This window comes from Podarcis vaucheri, assembly GCF_965113315.1.
Source record: "Podarcis vaucheri genome assembly, chromosome: 12".
NCBI classification, from domain to species: domain Eukaryota; kingdom Metazoa; phylum Chordata; class Lepidosauria; order Squamata; family Lacertidae; genus Podarcis; species Podarcis vaucheri.
The window spans coordinates 61607194-61625184 of record NC_138750.1 but is presented as its reverse complement, the minus strand read 5'-3'; the positions used below and the strand labels follow the sequence as shown (position 1 = coordinate 61625184).

Genomic DNA, 17991 nt, shown 5'->3' with positions numbered 1-17991 from the left:
GGTTTGTCGCTTTATGTATCGGTCGCCTATCATCTTTGTATGGCGGGTTTTCCAGCCGTTCTATGGTTTCAATAGGTGGATGCAAAGTGCTCACGTTTGTGAACACCGGGTCTTTATTATGCATAAATTCCTTCTGTGGATATTCTGTTGCGGCCTGATTTTGGCCCAATTCTGTTTCATCTAGGTATCTCATCTTGTCCCATACGTCTGGTGGGGTCACCTTAAGGATATTTCTCCTTCGTGGGGGGTGTGATGGAGTGCTCTCCTTGAAGGGTGGCACTTTCTCTCTTGGTGGAAAGTTAATCTCCGCTTTGATCTGAAGGTTACGTGTTGTGGTCTTTTTTTGGTCCCCCTTAATAACCTCGTTGCCTGAAGCTCTCTCTGCCAGCTTATCTCTTAGCTTGTCTAGTCTTCCCAAGATGTCAGTTTGTATTAATGGTGGAAACATCCAGAATTGGTCAATTAGGATATTTTCTTCCATAGTAAAGAAGTCCTCACCTTTGTTTGCAAGGCAATGCGGGTTCTGTTTGTCAGGCCAGAGTTTTGAGAGTTGTTTCCCCTTTCTGAGATTTGCCTGCTTAGTTTTCAAAAGGGGGCTCAAAGGAGCCTTATTTTCAAAGAGCCTAAGTATTGTTGTCCGTGCTTTTAAAAAGGCAGGTCTTGACCTAAAAATAAGCTTGACCAGGTTCTGATCCCTAAAAGTGGTCAGTACTCTCACTGAGTGACCATCATAATGTAGATATTCCACCGAGGTGATATCATTAGAATTAACCATTCCTGGCAGTATGTCATTTAGACTAGATACAAAGTTCACTATTCGCTGTTTCCCTGTAAGGAAGCCCTTAGGCTTCGGGAAGTTTGTGAGTACCAGTTTTTGGGGATTTAGGATCAAATTCCAATCTCTTTCCTGACTGGAGGCTTGCCAGGTCTGAAGGGGGGTGTCATCTCTACTAAACGCTTCCTCTTCCCCGCTGTTCGATTTGCTAAGTGTTTTATTGCCTTCGTAGGAAGAGGCCTCGGCTTCCGCAGCATCAGGTTTATTAAAAAGTTGGTTATCCAAGGACTGAGTTGTTACTTCTGCCTTCTCACTTGCTACTGGAGTCAGCCTTGGCGAGTCCTCCTTAGCCGGTTGCTGTGTAACTATCTTTGTTTCTCTCTTTTTACCCTTCTTTTTGCTGCTCCGAGTGGTCGATTTATTTGGGGCCGAGGGAAGGAGTTTGAACAATTTCTGCCAATGGATGTTTCGATTACTGCAGGTGTACTTGGCTTTCCTTGTTGTTTTGATATTTTTACTTTTCTTCACTTTTACCCTTGAGTTATGTCTTTGCAGATTCTCCTTTATTACTGGTTTGTTCATCCCCACTAGCTCAGCTGTTTTATGTTCTTGTGACATAACATTTAATTTTATCTCCTTTGATTGAGGTGTGAAATTTTCTACTAACGTCAGCAATAGCCCATTTGTTATTGTTAGGTAATTTTTTATGTTGGCTAGATCAGTACTTATTGCTAGGAAATAATCCAAAGGGCGGCCGTCGCTCAATTCTGTTTGAGAGTATTTTGGAGTAGGTATCTGGTTTTGATGGGTTGATGTAATTTCTTCCGTGGGCAGCTGTTCCTTAGTAACAGAGGTATTTCCCTCCTGAAGTTCCTCGGCTAAAGCTAGATCTTGCGCTAGGCTGCATTGGGAGTTAACATTTCCAGTATCTTGATATATCTCTTTAAAATAAGACGTCCAATCAAGAACCGTAAGAGAGGGGGTATTACTTCATCAAGAATTAACTCTTTTTGTGGACTCTTGCCCTCCTCCATCTTGGGAAAATAATTTGTGATTTTGCTTCGTCTTTTACCAGGGCCCGGGGGGCTGATTGCCGAGTCAGGCAATATACCCAACTCCTTATATGTTCTTGGTAGAACATATAAGGTAGAAGTTGTCTTGATATAGAGAGAGGGCAGTTTGCCCCGGGTGTAGCTGCCTTAAATTGGGGGGCAAGTGGAGGTATCAATCTATATTCCCACCTGCTCTCTGCAGCAGCCTCAATATATTTCTCTAATTTGAGTTCTCTGCTTTTAGATCTTGACAAAGCCACTTCCGGGCCTGCCCCAGGAGGTGGGGTTGCGGGCATCACGCCCTTCCCCACGTGAGCGGGGGCTGGTCTCAGCCCCCGCGAGAACAGGGGAATCCCGTCTGGCCACGCCTCCCGGCCAGCCAATCGGCTGGCTGGAGGGGGCGTGGCTTGCCCTATTTAGGGCCGGAGCGGAGGGGGCTCGCCCTCTCTTCTCCGGCCATCCCCACGTTTCTTAAGCCTGTAGTTTTCACCTCAAACATGCGACCAGTGCTGATTCACAAAAGCTGCAACCAGCTACTACACTTCCTCTTCAGCTGCGAAGGAGGAATGTTGTCCCCAGCTAGTTCACACAGCTCCCCAGTTGGGCGGGGGTCAGTCAGTTCAGTTCACCCCCGAATCTCCAAGCTTTATCTTTCTCTGTGTTCAACAGAGCTGGGTGTCTACGGGCCAGTCTCAAAGCAGGGCTCACAGTCGTATCTCTCCTTACCCTCCTTCTCCAAGCACCGTTGGTCGGGTAAGCAGTTCACAGTTCTGTCTTTAGACCTCTTCTCTCTCTGCTCTCAGTTCAGGCAACAGCATTCTCTCCTCTCTGGCGGCCTTGACCGGGCAGCTGATAAGGAGGGAGGGAGCAGGCTGGGACGAGCTGAAGACAAGCTGGGACAAGCTGAAGCTCGCAGAGCCGACAGGAGTTATAAAAAGCTCAGAGTCTTTAAAATGTTTTCCGTTTGTTAGAAATTGGCATCCGGAGGGCAACTAAGATAAGGTTTTAAAAGAATAAAAAATAGTCAGTAATATCCAAGGCAATACGATGACCAAATACAGCGATAACGATATAAATATACACTCTTTATATAATATGAAATATATGAAATTACATGAGCAGAAAACTTACGAATCTCTGAAAGTCACAAAATATGCACTCTTAATAGATTCTCTTGAAAACATAAAAGCAAATAAACATAACTCTCTTGAAAGTCTTTGAAGACTATGCAAGTCTCTGAAAGAAGCAATGTATCCGATTTTTATCTGGTGAAAAAAGGCTGTAGAGCTTTGTTTATGGAGTCCAACGCTGCCGAAGTAGTTCGCAAACAGACATTGTGAACAGTGATTCTGGATATACCCACTGTTTCATGGAATTCTTCTTCAGCACAGCAGAAGGATACATAAATTCTTCAAAAACCCATCTATAGGGTGAATGGAAAAGTAGGACAACAATTGCTATGGAGCAGGGTCATAAAGTTATGACTGTTGAGTAGCCCCACCATGGTAGAGACCATTGAGAGCTGGTGGTATAGCGATGGCAGGAGGATGGTACGCAAGCCAAACATTGGTTGCTGAGGTTTCAAGGGAGCATTGCTGTGCTGGTCCGGGGGGGGGGGGGTTACAGTGCGGCATGGTCTAAGTCCGGTCCTAGGTCGAGGGTAAGGAGGCTGTCTGTCAGGAACGAAGCGAGGTCCAAAGCGAGGAGTCAGGCGTGGTCAGGAACTCAGGAGAGCAGGTCAGGGTGCCGGCAAGAACAGGTTACCAACGATGTTGCTCCCGCAACCTGGGACTGGGCTGGCTGGCCTTTATCTCCTCTGAGGCATAGGGCGGTCCCGGTCCACAGGTGACTTGTCTCTCCTGGCCTGGAGGCGAGCACTCCTCCTGCGGGAACTTAGTTCCCTCCACCTCTCTGCCCTGAGCCTCTGCAGCTCAGGAGAGGCTGGAGGGTTACCGGACCCAGAGGCAACCTCAGCTTCCCCTGGCGGGGCTGAGAGTTGAGCACCTGCAGGCAATGGGTCCAACATCACCGCAGGAGCCAGAGCAGACTCAGCTGATGCCTGCACCTGAGGATCCAGCACAGGTGAGGACCCTTCAGGCTCAAGCCCCAGCCCCGGCTCAGCTGGTTCTGGAGGCGGGGAACTCTGTGCAGGCTGGGATTCCTCAGGTTCAGCCTCCGAGTCCGAATCCCAGGCCATGACACCAAGTTTTTTTTATCGCGTAACTAAATTTGGAATATTTCGGAGAAATTGCCCATGATTCCTGTGAAAGGACTTTTCTTTGGAGTTTAAACAACTCTTCCCGTCTCACTAAAGAGACTCGCAGTGGGGCTGCTGCAATAGTAAATCTAACGTAACCCCTCTCTTTTCAAAAGTATGGTCAGGTTTTTGGACACTTCTTGATAATCAGTTTCTAAACTGCAATTTCTTTTTAGCCTCTGATATTGGCTATAACAGGTTTGGAATTGCCCAAGAAAGATGTTAAACTATTTTTGTCTGCCACAACTACGGCTCGTATTTTGTTAGCTAAAAAGTGGAAAACTCAAGAATTACCAACAGTAGAAGAATGGCAGATGAAGATGATGGATTTTTCAGAGCTTGCCGACCTGACCGGAAGAGTCTGCGACCAGAAGGAGGAGGAACACCACGAAGAATGGAAGAAATTTAATGATGATTTAGCTAAACTCGTTAAGCAAAACTAACTGGAAATAGCTTCCAGATACTTAATGGGCTTAGGATTGTATTTATGTTAACTGATAAAATAATATGTTTAATACAAGAAGGAGAAGATTTAAAGATGTTAATGTTTAATTTAAAGGGTACCAAAATTGGGATTTGGAAAACCGTTATAAGGATATGCAATGAAATTCAACTAAGGGGAAACGAGGAAGTCGTTTTACAAAGTAAATAACTGTTATTTTCAATAAGGTTATGATTTATGTTATGTTTTGTTTGTCTTGTGTTTTTGTTTGTCGTTGATATTGTAAAAACTAATAAAATATTTGTGTGGGGGGGGAGATATTGGCTATAGGGCGAGCTTTTCTTCCTTTTTAAAAATGTATTTATTTGGTTTTTCAGATACAAATGCTACAGTCACATATCTAACATACAACATAAAAGCAAGATTCCAAGGAACCTCCCAGACTTCCCCTCCTCCCCTTTGTGGGTCCTGTTGTTCTGTGTCTTCTATGACAATCCAAATCTTTTACCTCTTGTGTCCAAAATTCACCATTCAACTACAAGTGATATTCCAATCCTACGAACGATTTTAACTGTCTGTACCGGAAAGGACAAATCAAAAGGCTCCTCTCCCTTAAGGGAGGCAAAGGAGCCCATCTGGGAAATATCTGGGTCTCCCAACGGTCAGAGAAAAACAGAACAACCAAAGCCAGGGACGTCTTACCCATAGAGGCTAGTGGCGCAGGGCGCCAGGGTGCCAAGTTTTGGAGGGCGGCAGGGAAGAGGCAGAGGCTGGACGTGGCGCCTCCTGGCATCAGCTCGCCGCCCTTGCCCGCCTCCGCCATGCCGTGCCAAAGCAGTGCCACACCTGGAGCCTCCGTCTGCCATGGCCACCGTGGCACAAATTGGCCAGCTGGGGTGCCACGTCCAGCCTCCATCTCTTCCCCACCGGAGGAGCTGCTCTCCAGCTGCTGCCCGCCTCCTCCAGTCCTGCTGGCAGCGCTGTCCTCAACAACTCTGGGAAATGGGGTGGGGGGCAGAGGGAGCTTTGCACCCTGGCACCAGATATGTTTAAGATGGCCCTGACCAAAGCAAACAATGGAGCAAAGCGGCTGAGACGCCTAATCCTTTATTACGAGTGTCAGATGCTGTTGTGGTTGCTCAAGAGGAACTAGGCAAAACTCCGGCCTGTCTTCTCCAGGCTTTATTCTTGGTGCAAACTATTTACAGTGAAGAGTGTCGTAAGTATGGCAACGAAGAGGCAAAGTTGCCACGAGTGCCAAGAAAAACAAACTTGGAGTCCGGCACACTTCCCTTTTGCACAGCTCTGCTGCCTGTTCCGTGCTCATGCAAAAGTCCTTCCGGCCCTGCCTCTTGCCGTTAGCAGAGTAAACACAGCGGTGAAACAATGCAGCATGTGGGTAATAAATCAGACCCAAAGGCGTTTCTTATCTTCTTGCCTTTAATCACGAAGCTTAACAACGTTACTTCGACCCGGTGAGAGCTCACTCATCTTTCATCCTCTCTCCGCAAAAGCGAAACCAGACAGAAACTCTCGGAGACAAATCCCTCCCGTAAGAGCTTCTAACCACGCCTCAGGAAAGAGACGTCACCAGAACTCCTTAACCCTGTGAGTTCTGAAACCAATAACACCCCCTCTCGTCTCGAACCTTGAGGGAAACTGTGAACCCCTATTTACAGACCTCTTTGAGTTCAACTCACCTCCCATTGCCTTTTGCCTCCCACTGGCATCTATCCCAGGCAATTGTTGAATCCCTTCCACACTCCCAGAATCACACTGTGCGAAACCAACCCACGCACTGGTGACCTGAAACCTCTCCGGTGGAATCCCCTTTGTGTCTGAGTTGACCGCCGGAGCACAACCTCGGGCGCTCCTCCTGACCCACTGGGATCAGCAAGTGTGTCTCCAGCAAGCTCAATCGCTAGCAGAATCCGGGAGTGGTGGTTTTTGTACCTCCCCCAGCATAAAAACTGCGTCACCCCCAGCCTTTTCCGTCCCTCCCTGCACCGAAGACTACTGTGCTGAATGGGCACTGGCAAGGGCGTGCTTACTGCCTCTCCGGTTTGCTCAGGCTCGGTGTTAAGGCTCTCCCTAGCATCCTCTGGCTCTCTTCTCCACTGGAGGTGGGGCTTTCCTCCTCCCCGGAAGAGGAACTGCTTTGCAAGATTTTCAGAGGCTCCCTATAATAATAATAATAATTTATTATTTATACCCCACCCATCTGGCTGAGTTTCCCCAGCCACTCTGGGCAGCTCCCAATCAAGTGTTAAAAACAATACAGCATTAAATATTAAAAACTTCCCTAAACAGGGCTGCCTTCAGATGTTTTTTAAAGATAGGATAGCTGCTTATTTCCTTGACATCTGAAGGGAGGGCGTTCCACAGGGCGGGCGCCACTACCGAGAAGGCCCTCTGCCTGGTTCCCTGTAACTTCACTTCTCACAATGAGAGAACCGCCAGAAGTCCCTCATAGCTGGACCTCAGTGTCTGGGCAGAACAATGGGGGTGGAGACGCTCCTTCAGGGATACAGGACTAAGGCCGTTTAGGGCTTTCAAGGTCAGCACCAACACTTTGAACTGTGCTCGGAAACATACTGGGAGCCAATGCAGGTCTCTCAGAACCGGTGTTATGTGGTCTCGGCGGCCGCTCCCAGTCACCAGTCTAGCTGCCGCATTCTGGATTAATTTCCGGGTCACCTTCAAAGGTAGCCCCACGCAAGATTTTCCGCGGCTCCCTATAACACAACTGCCCTTCCATCTCTCGCCTCTGAGCTGATGGCAGTTCCCTGACAACGAGGTATAGACTGCTGCTGCAGGGTCCCGACCAATCTCACAAAGGAGGAAGGCGAGAACGAAAGGAAAACTATACTTTTGTACATTTATAGACAGGTTTTCAACAATTTAATGACGGACTCTGGTACCAAATATGTTGCTCTTGGAGACAGATATTTGGGGAGGGGAGCATAAAACATAAAGCTGAACAGTGGGGAATACAAAAGAGATTGCCCATTCAGAGAGACACTTAAATTCCATCAGAAATCTGGGCTTAAAATATTCACTACACAAAAGAGAGAGATGTTCCGGTTATTGTGTCAAGGTACGACATCTACCTTCCATTCCGGTTTAGTTTGTGTAGGTGTTTTGCAAGGACCAAGAGAACTCAAACACCGACGGGAAATAATGCCAGAGAGACGGGCACGATAATGAACGCAATAAAATGGACACAGAGGCACTAGCGTGGTCTACAAGTCCTGGTCAGCTGCTTGGAAAACTACAGGACTATACGGGGACCACTCTGCCTTATTTCAAAGCTCCTTGCTGGAATCAACCCCCCCCCCCAAAAAGCAACTGGGTGGTGATTATGTACTGCACAACAGCACGTCTGCAAAGGGCCCGAGGAGATTCTTGTTGAAAATGCAGCGGATCCACACTAGGTAGTTTGTGAAGGGCTTGATGTTGTCCGTAAAGGTGTGGTTCTGATGGGACAAGGTGTAAGGCACGTACGTGTTTTCCCCTTGCTCCTGTATCCACACTTCGTAATTCACTTCCCTGACCTTCAGGTACTTCAGGTTCCAAGGGATCTGCCAGGACACAGAGAGTTTGGCTTCGCTGGCGCCCTGGACGGAGGTTTGGCACTTGGCACCTCTGACTTTGCCCGGGTAGAGACTGCTGGTCCACGCTTGCCTCTTAGGCCCAGGTTTCGTCTTCACGGTCTGCCTGACCACCTCGATCAGGGAAGCAATGTTGACTTCCGTGTCCTGGTAGATGCGGAAAAGCCACTCCGGGTTCCGGCAACAGAGGTGTCGGGGAACCTCGCTGCTTGCCAAGATACGGTCCTGCTCCGCCTTGTCTAAGTGGGCGATTCCTCCTTGATCCCAGGGCCTGTCTGGATAAGCGACCGTGTTCTCCTTCTCGGTGTTCTGCCAGGCGACGTACCGGAGGTCCATGCCAGGAAGGGCACACAACGTTTTGTAAGGTGTGTAGTGCTCAGGGTTTATGGCGTACGGGAAAAGCTCCACCACAGTGGCTCCCCTGGGAAGGAAGAGGGACATTGCGAGCTGCGCTCCGTGCATGCTGACTAGCATGGAGGCGTTGCTGATCAGGCGCACGATATCCGAGAATGCGTAGTCTTCGATGGAAACGGTAATGGTTTTCATCTGGAATTCCTGGGCGAACGTCAGAATGAGTTCCGCCTCGTTGAGGATTATCCTGTTTATGGTTCGGCTGAATACCACAATATATTCTTCGCTGGGTGTCCCTTCCAAGCTTACATTGAACTTCTCTGTCATGAATTTGGCAAACTGGCGGATCTCGTTCCCGGAGACCAGGATGTTGGCTTTCGGCCCCTGCGGCTGGACAAACCCGTACTGGTACCACGTGGTGATTTTGGACAGTCCCACGTACGACTTGGTGAAGCAGAGAAGACGGCCCAGAGTCTTAAGCTGCTCTCTTAACAGCGGCTGCTTGCTGCTCAGCAGTTTGTACAGCTCAAAATGTGGGCCTCCGCTAAAGCCTTCCATGAAAAACAACCTGGCCTCCTGGTCCAAATCTGGGAACTGCTGCATGGTGTAGAAGATCGGGAGGAGATCATCGTGAAAAACATGCATCAGGTTGTCCGGGTTGAATCGGTTCAGGATCAGGGCCACGTCAGGGACAAACACTGGCTTTGGCATATATTTAAGGGATGCGGCTGGCAGTTCCACGAAGTTGAAGTACTGTGTGTTGTGGTCTTCCACCGAGGAGAGATCAAGTAGGGCAGGCTGGAATCTCCTGGAGCCCAAGTTGGGGAGCATGATGGAGGAGTTGCTGTGGAAGAAGATGAATTCCTCAGCCTCCGTGGAATAGCAGAGGGATTCAAAGCGGCAGATCCGATCCGTGTGGATCTTGCCGGCGCACACCATCCTGGTGCCATCTTGCAGCAGGTCTTGAAGAGCAGCCTGGTAGTCAACGCGGACCTGAGAGAGCTGCTGCGTCTGGCGAGTGAGGAGCAACTCCTCTTCCAAGACGGAGACGTGGTCTTGCAGCTTGACGTATTTCCACAGCACAGCCGCAAGGACGCACACTAGCAAGGCATTAAACACGGACGCTATGTTCATTCTGGAGCCAAGTCTTATCAGGCGGGCAGGTGGCGGGCGCAAAGGAAGAAGGAGGCATCATCAGACCTCTTCAACATTGTGGAACGAGATCTAAAAGAAGAGGGAGGAGAGAAAGCGGGAGAAAAATCAAATTCAAGTTTTGTAATGTTCCTGTAGTCAGTCAGTCAGTTTTATTGCACATAGCCAAAGGCTGCAGCAATGTACGCAGAATCATTCAACAATTAAAAGAAAATACACTGGATTAATACAGAAAACTTATAACATGTATATAATCAAGGCATTACCTACTCTAAACAGAGCTATAAAAATAAAATAATATTTTATAAAATATTATCAAGACATTACCTACTCTAAACAGAGTTATAAAAATTATTGTTTAAGACATTAAACAATAAAATTTATAGGCTAAAATCACCACATGGCCACTAATATAATAAAAAATAATGTTAATGCAATGTGCAATTATATTTGGTTTGGTGATAAAGACAGAATATAGCTTGATGTAGATAGGGTCAAATAAATTCATCTCCTTTACATTTGGTGGCTATCTTGGCTATATAATTTTCCTAGCGGCAGTTGCAAAGAGTGCTACACGCCAGGTCACATACTTCTCTGTGTCTGCGAGGAGATATAAAATAGTGTCAGAGGGGTTCTGGCCAGGAGACTTTGTCCTTATAGGTGCTAAAAATCGTTCTCTTGCTTCATTATATAAGGGGCAGCGCAGGATATAATGCATAAGGTCCTCTACTTCAGGACATCCCCTAATGCAAACACATTCGTTTGTTGGTATGCCTCTGTGTCTCCCATCTCTATAAGCAGAGTTTATTGTATTTAATCGTAACTCTGTAAAAGCTTTCCGAAGTTGTACAAAAGTCAATTCATTAAAATAAGGTGTATGTGCATTATTAAACTATAATGGGGTGCATGTATAGAGTTTAGGTCGTTTTTGGTTTCCACTGCCCTTATGGTTCGTTTAAAGATATTTTTCTGGGAATATAAGGAAAGTTCTTTGATCCTCGGTCACTGAGAGGTCATATTTGACCAATAATGTTCCTGTAAAGTTCCATTTAAAAAAGAAAGTAGGTTGATATATTTCTCAGCTTCGATGCAAAGAGGAAGATGTGCATATAAAACTCAATCCTTTTTGGGGGAAAGGTAAAGGTAAAGGGACCCCTGACCATTAGGTCCAGTCATGACTGACTCTGGGGTTTATTCTACAAGTATCTCAAGCAGAACCTTAACATAAAAGGAGTCAGCAATTCCAAGTTGTTCTGTTAATATTGGTTTGATTACGTGCTGTCTAATCTGTTTATAGAGACTACAGTGTAATAAGACGTGTTTCATGCATTCAGCATCCTGGGATGCCAGACTGTCTGTCTTCCGCTCAACACTTCAGATGGGGAAACATACAATCTGGTTTCAGACAAGGGTCTTTCTAACACCTAAAGATGTCATGGACTGAATCTGGAATATTTGCGTACAGAATGTATGCTGCTATAGCCATCCCAAACAGCCAGAAGTCAAACAGGACAATAAATACAGATGTGTGTTTTTTATTTCATTACTTCACAGTGACCTTATGAGGGGTGTGTTGTAAATGACAGCATATCAGAATCCCAACATCTTGCATACATACACAAATATTATGCACAGACATAGGTACATGCTCATCTGTATCTGTCCACAGGCTTAGGGTGTTCAGAGGAAGCAATGGTTTAAAAAATAGGAAAGCAGTGGTCCCTAGTGGCTAGTTACAGGCTGTATGTCTCTTAAGTAGATATTTGTTACCGTTTATCCCATATTTGCTCCTTGTCTTCACTACCTGGAAAATACTGCAATATGCACAGATTTAGACCACATTTTACCCCATTAAAAGGACAGGGTGTTAAGAGCCAAGTCAAATTTCAGATTCAGTGAAGGAAGGAAGAAACCCTACCGGTGCTAAGATATGCATACTAATTTTCCTTCCCTGTTTCAGGAGCAGTTCTCAGATCCGGACATTTCCATGCACAAAAGTTAACATCTATCTATCAGAGAGAAATAGAAGCCTTTTATAATTCAGCAGCCCTCTAAAACTTATCCGATTCCCACACCTGCCGTGATCAATTGTGCATTTATCCTTTGTGAAATACTTACCGTGTAAACTGTGCTATTCCCTGCACAGCTCATCTAGCAAGCACTGTAGATATCTCTCTTTCCAAAAAATTTAATCAATCAGGATTTTGCACTCAAATCAGGATCTTGCAATCCCCGGCTGCTTCGTAATGCCATCAAAACAACAGCTTAATAAGAACAGAGGAGGATTTATTTGCATGTCCAGAATGAGAGTCTAGAGATAAGCGTTCGATTACAGAACTCTGGCATAAGTGGCGTTGATCAGGCAAGCGATCCCATTGCCACTGGCCGCCCCCGAAACCTGTAACCCCCTCTACCAGCTAGGCGCCAAGCCTCTCCCTTCCCCTGCCATGGAAGATGTTGCTGTTTTGGCTGGGCAACTTAGCAGTTCGAAAGCACGTCAAAGTGCAAGTAGATAAATAGGTACCGCTCTGGCGGGAAGGTAAACGGCGTTTCTGTGCACTGCTCTGGTTCGCCAGAAGCGGCTTAGTCATGCTGGCCACATGACCCGGAAGCTGTACGCCGGCTCCCTCGGCCAGTACAGCGAGATGAGCGCCGCAACCCCAGAGTCAGCTACGACTGGACCTAATGGTCAGGGGTCCATTTACCTGAATAATAGGGACACGGGCGGCGCTGTGGGTTAAACCACAGAGCCTAGGACTTGCCGATCAGAAGGTCGGCGGTTCAAATCCCCGCGACGGGGTGAGCTCCCGTTGCTCGGTCCCTGCTCCTGCCCACCTAGCAGTTCGAAAGCACACCAGCGCAGGTAGATAAATAGGTGCCGCTCTGGAGGGAAGGTAAACGGCGTTTCCGTGCGCTGCTCTGGTTCGTCAGACGCGGCTTAGTCCTGCTGGCCACGTGACCCAGAAGCTGTACGCCGGCTCCCTCGGCCAGTAAAGCGAGATGAGTGTCGCAACCCCAGAGTCGGCCACAACTGGACCTAATGGTCAGGGGTCCCTTTACCTTTAGGGCACTGCAGCAGTCCTCTTCTCCTGGCCTCAGAAGCGCATTCTCTGTGCAACTTTTTCAGCGCAGAAGCTTGCAGGAAACAAAGCAAAAGGGTCCCCTCTGCCTGTCTCGGTTTTGCTCATGCAGGAAAAGGCAGGTGCATGCAACTGGGGGTCCTTGCATGCGCTCCCCGGTTTACAGTCCTTGCTTTTTCATCAGCCACAGCTCCCCAGCAGGACACAAACTTGCTCATGCTCAGTGCTAGCATGCCTGAGCAAGCCATTCTGACAGCAGCCCAGATGCATCCTGGGGGTTGTAGTTCCCCTTACCCTCCATATGTTTGCCTGGTGTTATCCAGAGAGGGAGGAAGAAAAATACACAAGCGAAGGCAATATCTTGTTGATGGACAACTCGGTTTCCGATTTCGGCTGAGTGGCTGCAGGTGTGTTCTTTTAATTCTGTTTGGTTGTTTTTGTTTTGAACTTTTGGCCACACTATGCATAATTACTCTTTAATGAAATCCCCTCTATTCAAGATTGGATCCAAAAGCTGACAGAATATGCCGAATTAGATGGTCTATCAGAAAAAATAAAGACTAAATCAAAACAGGAATTTGTTTCAAAATGGGAGGTTTTCAAAGAATATTTGAAAAATAAATATAGTAGTTTAAATTCTGTTGCAGCATTCGAGGAACTTCAGTAATAGTTGCAAGGTAGATATAAGAAATTAGATATATAAGTTTAATTATGATAAGTGTGTATTGGCAATAAGTAATATGAAATCGAAATATGGAATAGACGGGAGGTTGGGTTTTTAGTGTTAAGACCAATATATGTTTTATTGATTGTTAAGAAAATTATGTGTCTATGGTTATTCCTGTGTGTAATTTGGTATTTGTGTTTTTTTCTTTTTTTCTTGTTATATCAATTAAAATTAAAATAATAATAATAATGCATAATTACTCTGGACATTAAGATGTCAGTGAAGATATAAAATTGAGATACATGTTATGTTTTTGATAGCTGGACTGTTCTGTTAAAAAAATCAAACCATGTAAAAAAACAACAACTCAGTTTCCGATTTCAAGGAAGAGATCACGGGGGTATTAGACCAGAACCTTTTTCTCAGCTCCACTCAGCAGACAAATTACAGCATGTATTACGATGTGGTTTATTTCTATACTGCTTTTGGGCCCAAAGACGGGGGAAATGGCGAAGGAAGAGCATGTCAATGCGAAATAAAAATTTTAAAAACCCCTCACAGTACAATCAATCGATTGAAAGGACTCCATGATCACTGCAGATGGTGACAGCAGTCATGAAATTAAAAGACGCCTGCTTCTTGGGAGAAAAGCAATGACAAACCTAGACAGCATCTTAAAAGGCAGAGACATCACCTTGCCAACAAAGGTCCGTATAGTTCAAGCTATGGTTTTCCCAGTAGTGATGTATGGAAGTGAGAGCTGGACCATAAAGAAGGCTGACTGCCGAAGAATGGATGCTTTTGAATTCTGGTGCTGGAGGAGACTCTTGAGAGTCCCATGGACTGCAAGAAGATCAAACCTATCCATTCTGAAGGAAATCAGCCCTGAGTGCTCACTGGAAGGACAGATCCTGAAGCTGAGGCTCCAATACTTTGGCCACCTCATGAGAAGAGAAGACCCCCTGGAAAAGACCCTGATGTTGGGAAAGATGGAGGGCACAAGGAGAAGGGGATGACAGAGGACGAGATGGTTGGACAGTGTTCTTGAAGCTACCAGCATGAGTCTGACCAAACTGCAGGAGGCAGTGGAAGACAGGAATGCCTGGCGTGCTCTGGTCCAGGGGGTCACGAAGAGTCGGACACGACTAAACAACAAAACTACAACATACTCATCATTCACACTGGTTTTCGCCTTATCACGCAAGTTTATTTGCATTGGTGCTTCTACCTCATTGCACGACACACCTATCTGGAATTAGAAACTGAGGGAGAGGTTAGGCATTTTGGCTCCTCTTCTGCCAGAACTGATTCCCTCAGGGGCTGTTCCACTTTCACCAGTGTTCCAGTGGTGTCCAAACCTTTTTCAAAGTGAAGGGCCGTGGGGGCCAACCAAAATTGTTCACCTTTTTAAGGATTTTACCCCAGGAAATAAACTGCCACAGGGGCTGGATTAAACCCACCAGCAGGCTGAATTAGGCCCCCCAAATGGACTTTGGACATGCCTGGGTTAAACATTCATGGCACTTTATGGAGAGATATTGCCACAATTTGCTTATTTCCCTGTTCTCTCCCTTTCCCATTGTTGACTGTAAGCAGGTGGGGAAAGGGATCACCCTGTTTTTTTAAAAAAATCTTTGCATATGCCTTAGGTACACTTAGTTTTGCAGCCCCAACTTGGAGGGGGTGTCTGGATTTTGCAGGGAGGGGGAAAGACGGTGAGACGCTCCCTCCTGTGGATCTTTTGCACAGGCAGCCTCCTTTTGGGGTTCAATATTGTCGTCTGGGCAGACCAGGACCTCCAGATAATTATTACATTAATATACTGCCCTAATTTATCCAAAGGTCACACAAAAATACAGAATGCATAACATAACAAGCAAACCCAAATTGCCAATAACCCCCTCACGCAAACTCCTTCGTTTGAAGATATTGGAGCAGTTCACGCCAGAAAAGTACATTACAAAACGAGAACACAAAATACATGATAAAACAAATTTAATAAACAAACAACAACCCTGCGATGTAGATTAGAATGAGAGAGAGGGAGAGAGAATGCATGTAACCAGCTCTCTTATGTACAAGCAATCATTTTCCCACACAGCTCAAGGTCACCCTGGGGACTTCATGAGTGACGCTGGGTTTCTTCCCAGGCCCTAGGCAGCCACGCTAAGCATTGCACCGCACTGCCCCTTGTTAACAGAGAAATCCAAGGGCTCCCTTGGACAAAAAAACAAGGACACCAGCCAGGAATACCAGAGCAAAACAGCAGCCAGTAGGCTTGGTCTTGATTGAAGACTGTCACAACAGGACTCCCACCTGCTACAAGGTGGAACAAGATGGAAGCCCCGGACAAAAGAGAACCCAAACTTTTATTAGCTGCTAATTCCCATGTTAAACCATTGCACTTGGGCAAAAAAAATGAGAGGCACAAATACAAGATGGGTGACACCTGGCTTGAGAGCAGTACATGTGAAAAGGATCTAGGAGTCTTGGTTGACCACAAACGTGACATGAGCCAACAGTGTGACGCGGCAGCTAAAAAAGCCAATGCAATTCTGGGCTGCATCAATAGGAGTATAGCATCTAGATCAAGGGAAGTAATAGTGCCACTGTATTCTGCTCTGGTCAGACCTCACCTGGAGTACTGTGTCCAGTTCTGGGCACCACAGTTCAAGAAGGACACTGACAAACTGGAACGTGTCCAGAGGAGGGCAACCAAAATGGTCAAAAGCCTGGAAACGATGCCTTATGAGGAACGGCTAAGGGAGCTGGGCATGTTTAGCCTGGAGAAGAGGAGGTTAAGGGGTGATATGATAGCCATGTTCAAATATATAAAAGGATGTCACATAGAGGAGGGAGAAAGGTTGTTTTCTGCTGCTCCAGAGAAGTGGACTCGGAGCAATGGATCCAAACTACAAGAAAGAAGATTCCACCTAAACATTAGGAAGAACTGCCTGACAGTAAGAGCTGTTTGACAGTGGAATTTGCTGCCAAGGAGTGTGGTGGAGTCTCCTACTTTGGAGGTCTTTCTTTAAGCAGAGGCTTGACAACCATATGTCAGGAGTGCTCTGATGGTGTTTCCTGCTTGGCAGGGGGTTGGACTCGATGGCCCTTGTGGTCTCTTCCAACTCTAGGATTCTATGATTCTATGAACCCCCCCCCCCAAGTACATCACTCATACATCATGCTTACATCATAAAAGGGGAGGTCTAGTAGCAGTAATCTGAGCATCCTGGACCCTTGTCCTCCACCAAACACCCATCAACTGTAACAAAAAATATATTTACATTTCCCTGTTTCCCAACCAAGTTATCACACCCTTTTGTCTTCATCTGGGGTTGTTATTTCTGGAATGGCTACCTGTCTGGCACTCAGGGAGAGGGGCTGCTGAGGAGCTCAGCTCACCTGTCTATATGAATTTCCAAAGTTTTCCCAGTGAGCCAGTGATACATTTATCAGTGAATTCTTACATTTGGTATCATGCAGCAGAGGCCCTTTGAATAGATAGGAACACACTGTGATGGGGTGTTTTGTGGGGACAAGTCACAAAAGTGATTGTGCTGATTTTGGTATTGGGCTGCATGTGCATGAAATCTGCTGGAGGGGCAACCCCCCCCCAACCTATACATAAATTCCTGCAACACCCTGCAAAGCAAGCCCCCTCTTCTTAAGGGAGGGAGGGGGGAGTGGAGAGGGAGCCCCTCCCTTTAATGAATAAATTAACAAAGGTAGTGTAGCCTTATGAGGCTTTGCCCTCCGGTGGGGAAAATATTGCGCCTGGGAAAGGGAAGTGGGAGTCAACAGACACTCAAGGAATAGTTTCGGAGAAAAGGCTTTTATTTCTACCATCCATGAACTGGTAGAAGGAGCAAGTGTGATAAGTCACAAAAAGCATGCACGAGTTCACAATCATGTGCACAAAGCATATATACCCCTTTCCAGTTCCCTCCTCCTTTCTCCTCCCTCAGGAGTCCTCTGAGCATGTACAGAAAGCTGTCTTGGGACTATTGTGGACTCTTGGCAGGAAAGGGGGTTGAGGGGGTTTTCAGAGTGTTCCCGTTGTTTCATTCTTGTGCTTTGGCATGGTTCCCGGAGAGAAAGCAAGTTGCAATGTGGTTCTGAGAAAGGCCTGAGAAGACCATGGGCTCCGTTCTCTACCTTGTTGCAATCTTTGTAGTTACAGAAGAGAGGAATGTTTCTAATGCTTAGCTGCTGAGAAAATGATTTTGAAAAGCTTTGAGAAGCTTTGAGCCTGCTTTGGTGGGGGGTGACTTCGGGCCTAGGTGAGGTCACCTGTCCTCACCTTCCTTCAGTAGGCCAGTAGTAGATAGGTAGCCGTGTTGGTCTGCCATAGTCAATCTGACATCAAGAATCACAAAACAGAGAAACCAGTAGGAGAACACTTCAATCTCCCAGGACATTCTATACAAGATCTCAAAGTAGCTGTTTTACTACAAAGGAATTTCAGAAACAGACTGGAAAGAGAAGCTGCTGAATTACAACTCATTACCAAACTTAAAACCATGGAGAGACCTGGTCTGAACAAAGACATTGGATTCTTATCTCACTATACATGACTAAACCATTTCTCACCTCCTCACCCC

General features: G+C 46.4%; 1 pseudogene across 2 annotated transcripts; it reads right to left on the bottom strand.

Moving 5' to 3' along the window:
- Positions 1-6709: 6709 nt before the first annotated feature.
- LOC309514928 (protein O-linked-mannose beta-1,4-N-acetylglucosaminyltransferase 2 pseudogene) lies at positions 6710-12963 on the bottom strand (annotated as a pseudogene). 2 transcript variants are annotated; one of them, XR_014224583.1, is made up of 2 exons: positions 12701-12948; positions 6710-9712 (listed from the first exon to the last, which is right to left on the bottom strand). The product of XR_014224583.1 is annotated as a protein O-linked-mannose beta-1,4-N-acetylglucosaminyltransferase 2 pseudogene (transcript). The 2 variants fall into 2 exon arrangements; XR_014224582.1 differs by lacking the exon at positions 6710-9712 and adding an exon at positions 11793-11904 and having other exon boundaries at positions 12701-12963.
- Between the last annotated feature and the right edge of the window lie 5028 nt (positions 12964-17991).